Source organism: Callithrix jacchus, chromosome 12 (genome assembly GCF_049354715.1).
Source record: "Callithrix jacchus isolate 240 chromosome 12, calJac240_pri, whole genome shotgun sequence".
Taxonomy (NCBI): Eukaryota; Metazoa; Chordata; class Mammalia; order Primates; family Cebidae; genus Callithrix; species Callithrix jacchus.
In genome coordinates, this window is record NC_133513.1 from 41,473,673 (window position 1) to 41,478,626 (window position 4,954).

At 53.6% G+C, this 4,954-nt stretch overlaps 1 pseudogene; it reads right to left on the reverse strand.

Annotated features, from left to right (window-relative positions):
- Positions 1–582: 582 nt before the first annotated feature.
- Positions 583–2,201, reverse strand: LOC100398763 (adenosylhomocysteinase pseudogene; annotated as a pseudogene).
- Between the last annotated feature and the right edge of the window lie 2,753 nt (positions 2,202–4,954).

Below are 4,954 nucleotides of genomic sequence, written 5' to 3' on the forward strand. Positions count from 1 at the left end.
TGAACACCAGGATTCCCTGAGTAGGCCCAGCATGTGGAGGAAGACAGAGGGGCAGGAGGGTCCTCCATGTCTCATGAGGATGTCCTGAGTAGACCCAGCACGGACAGGAAGACAGAGGGGCAGAGGGAACTCCATGTCTCCAGAGCTGCCTAGCTGTGCTGGGTAATTTACACACATGGTCGGCTAATCTATTGAAATACTCGTTCTGTTTTGTGTTTTCTCTCTGTTTCTATTTTTATTTTGGCATCGAGATTTTTATTTACCTACCTTCCTGCTTTCCTTTAACATTATCAACATTATAAGCCCAATTATTGTCTTTTCGACCAGGGTTGTGATAGGAACCCTCTTGTTACAAAGTGGTGGCCGATCTATGCCTGTTTGATGATTTCTGGCCCCTCTCAAGCTCTTGCTGTCACTTCTCTGTTCTCTCTCAGTTGCCCCTTAACAGTCTGTTCCAACCCCTATAAAACAGGGACTGAAAGTACCAGCCTCATTGTTATGAGGTTTAAGAGAAGGCCCAGCACTAAGCCCTTAGGAAAATTCAAACAACAGCTCCTCCTTGCCCTTCGATATAGCTCCTTCTCATCTGTCAGCGGCTGAGGAACTGCTGAACGTGTAAACCAAGCACACGGTGTAGGTCTGCAGGCCAGGTGAAGGCCTAGATGGTAAAGTACACGGGCCTTGTGACTCCACTGCCGACTACCAGGCTAAGGAAGGACTGAGTTAGTGAGCAGTTCTGAGACCACGCAGCTCCCGGGTTCCTGTGGCTGTCTCCCACGCACCTCTGCCATGAACAGGGCTTGAGCAGGGGACTCTCAGTCCCCCAGACACACTTGGAATAGCATGAGGGGTGCAGCAAAGCCAAAAGCTGAGTGACCAGCCCTGGGGAATCGATGAGGGACACTGATAAAACAATTGCAAAGTCAGTGCCATTTGCTCTTTGGAAGAAGAGGCAGGGCCTGGACAAGGACAGCAGCTGGAAGGTGAAACACAGGACTGGCTCACAGTCGTGGCAGTGATCAGGCTTCAAGGGGCCATCAGGGGACATGCCCCGGGTACTGGGCCTGCTTCTCAGTCAGCTTGGTCAATTTCACATTCACCTTGCCCAGGTGGGCTTCAGCCACTGCCTCATCCAGCTTCTTGGGCAGGACGTTTACCCCAGTGGGGTACTTGTCTAGGTGGGTCCACAGCTCAACCTGCACCATCACCTGGTGGAGGAAGGAGTCACTCATCGCAAAGCCAGGGTGGCCCATGGCACAACCCAGGCTGACCAGCGGACCCTCAGCCAGCAGGATGGTGCGGTGCCTGTTCTTCAGCCAGTACCCGGCCACCTGGGGCTTGATGGTCACCTTCTCCACAGCGTTCTCTCTGAGCCTCTTGACATCAATCTCCACATCAAAGTGTCCCGTGTTACACATGATGGCCTCATCCTTCATCTGCTGTAAGTGCCAGCCAAGGACGACGTTAACATGGCCCGTGGTGGAGACAAAGATGTTGTCCTCCTGACAGGCTTCGTTCACAGTGGCCGCCTCTTAGCCCTCCATGGCAGCCTGCAGTGCGCTGATGGGGTTGATCTTGGTGATGATGACGTGGGCCTCGAAACCCTGCAGGGCCTGGGCACAGCCCTTGCCCACATTGCCACAGCCTGCTACCACCGCTACCTTGCCAGGAGTCGTCACCTCTGTGACCCACTTGCTGCCATCTATGGGGTCCTCCCAGCAGCCACAGAGCTCGTTGAACTTGCTCTTGGTGACAGAGTCGTTGATGTTGATGGCAGGCACCTTCAGGATCCAACTGACCATCATCCTGTGTGGGTTGCGGACCCAGCCATGGTCTCCTCAGAGGTGCCTCAGATGCCCAGCAGGAACTGTGGGTACTTGGTGTGGAAGAGGTTGGCGGGTCACCCTCATCCTCCAGAATCATGTTCAGGGGCCCGTCCTTGAATTAGCGACTGCTCGATGCACCACGGGTACTCCTTGTTCTTCCGCCCTTCCAGGCCTATACTGGAATGCCAGCCTTGGCAATGGCAGCCAACGCATGGTCCTGGGTGGGGAAGATGTTACCGCTGGGGCCTCCAGGCCAATGAGGGTCTCAATGTGGATGGCCGGCTCCATGGTCCTGTGCAGGCAGCCAGCCATGTGCATGCCCTTGAGTGGCTTGGAGGCCAACTGCAGCTCCCGCATGGACATCAGGCCAGGCATCTCATTCTCTGCAATGTTCGGGGCCTCTTGTCCCCAGGCGGCCAGGCCGATGTCAATAACTTTGTAGGGCAGTTTGTCAGACAGGCTGGCAGCGCTTGTGATGGAGACAGGTGAAGGGGACTGGGCGTTGGTCTGGGGACAAGCATTGGGTAGGTGACTCCGGGCAGGGCCTCACTCACTCTCTCTCTCTCTCTTTCTGTGTGTGTGTGTGTCTGTGTGTGTGTCTGTGTATGTGTGTCTCTGTGTGTGTGTGTCTGTGTGTGTGTGTCTGTGTGTGTGTGTCTGTGTGTGTGTGTCTGTGTGTGTGTGTGTGTGTCTGTGTGTCTGTGTGTGTTCTATTTGACATTTCAGTAGATGGCCAGGCCTTTGGTATTGCACAGGTGCTTGCAGTGTGTATTAGCCAGGGTTACCCAGAGAAATGGAACCAACAGGATATGTACAGGTATATGTGAGAAGAGTTTTGTTATAGGAGTGGGCTCCTGTGGTTATGGAGACCAAGAAGTACCACAGTTTGCGATCTGCAAGCCACAGAACCAAGAGTGTCAGTGGTGTGACTCAGTCTGGGTCCGACGGCCCAAGAACTAGAGGGGCGGGGCGGGGCCAGGGCATAAGTCCAAATGCTGTGACCTGAAAGTTAGTGTCCCCTCAAGATTCATATGTTGAAATCCTAACTCCAAGGGATGGTATGAGGAAGTGGGGGTTTGGGGAGACGATTATGTCACCAGGGCGGAGCCTCATGGATGGAATTAGTGCCTTTATAGAAGAGGCGCCAGAGGGCTGCCTCGCCCCCTCCACCATGGGAGGACACAGAAGACATTGTTGGCCAAGAGATGCTCACAATGAACCAGAGAGCTGACTCACCAGAAACCTAATCCGCCTTGATATGGGCTTCCCAGCCTCCAAACCATTCAAAATAAATTCCTGTTGTTTAAAAATTATACTGTTTGTGGTAATTTCTTTATAGCAGGCAAAATAAACTAAGACACAGTGGGAAACAGTGGCCTGAAGTTAAATTCCCTTCCATCTTGTGTGAAGAGGGAAACTCCTGAGAGGTGACACTCAGTGTCTGTGAATGAGGGAGTGGGTAGGGAGGGAGAGAAGGCAGAGGTCAGGGGTTAGAGATGGAGCCTGCACACTACTGGACCCCCAGTGGGTCCCTAGATGGTGACCAGGCTCAGGGACCCAGGCTCACCATGGCCACCAGAACTGAAGAGCCCATGCAGGCTGGACACTGGGTGATCGGGGAAGCTGAGAGGACTGCTGACCAGGGGCTTCTGGACACAGGACTTTGACACAACCCTGGAGAAGGAGGAGCTCTTCAGGAGCATGTGAAAATTCTCCCTAAATATCAAGAGTTCCATTTCTAAATTATGAATCTTTAGATGAACCACCAACCTTGCAAAACTTTCACAGACCACTTGAGAATGTGGCCCCAGCTGGGGGTGTTCACTTCTTCTATCAGCTGGAGAGTTTCATGGAAAGTGTAAGAAAGCCTCCCCATCAGGGTCCATATGGCAGATCCCAGCCTGAGCCTGCCTGCAGGCTGTGCAGAGGCAGGACCCAAGAGGAGATCAGAAGGACAGGATGGTAGTGACTACAGGTCACCAGCTCATGGTCACAGGGCAGCCAGGCCTCAGCAGAAGCAGACATTGGAAAGCCCACAGGAACCCGGCTTAGGGTCTCCTTCAGGCTCCCCTGCTCCCTGGGCCATGCAGCCTCAGCCCTGCCCCTCCCCTCCCTCCGCACCTGCCCCCTCCGCCCCACCTCTGCCTCTCTGTGCACTTGGCCGTTAATAGCCCTGCAGTCTGTGGTTGCTCGTCCTCTGCTCAGATGACCCCATGGCCATGTTGCTGGGGAGAGATTCTGATCCTCTAGTCTTGGTCAAGGTGTGCCTGCCTGATGTGACCACCAAGGTCATACCATACAAATAGAGCTGTTGCTGGGCCCAGCACGAGGTGTGGGGCAGTTTGAGTGTGTGGCTGTGGGTGGAGCAGGTGCCCCCAATGTTGTCTCCAGCATGTGGAGAAGCCTGCCCATCTGTCTCCCCGTGAGTGGCCCCTGTCGCTCTGCTTCCTTCACTCCTGCTCCTGATGCCTCCACGAAGCTGAGCCACATGAGCAAGTGAGCGTCCCTCTTCCCACCCTCACTGCCCAGCACCACCCTTCCATCAGGGCCCCTCTCCTGCCTGCTGCCTGCAGCCTACTCAGTGAGCTCGTGCCAGCTCAGAGACCAGGGCTGGGCTTGGGCAGAGGGGACAGGGGAGTCCCATGCCTCCCGTGCAGGAAACGTCGGTGTAGGTTGTTATTTCTCCACTAGGCAGTCGGAACAAAGTTCCACACACTGGGTGACCAAAAAAAAGACATTTTTTTTCCTCAGAATTCTGCAGGCTGCAAGTCCAAGGTCAAGGTGTGGGGAAGGTCGTTTTCTTTCTTCTTTCTTTCTTTCTCTTTCTTTCTTTCTTTCTTTTTTTTCTTTCTTTCTTTCTTTTTCTTTCTTTCTTTCTTTCTTCTTTCAATAGAGTCTTGCTCTGTCACCTGGGCTGGACTGCAGTGGAAGATCTTGGGCCACTGCAACCTCTGCATCCTGGGTTCAAGCAATTCTCCTGCTTCAGCCTCCCAAGTAGCTGGGATTACAGGCACCTGCCACCACACCCTGCTAATTTTTGTATTTTTAGTAGAGACGGGGTTTTGATATGTTGGCCTGTGTGGTCTCAAACTCCTGATCTCAGGTGATCCGCCTACCTTGGCCTCTTA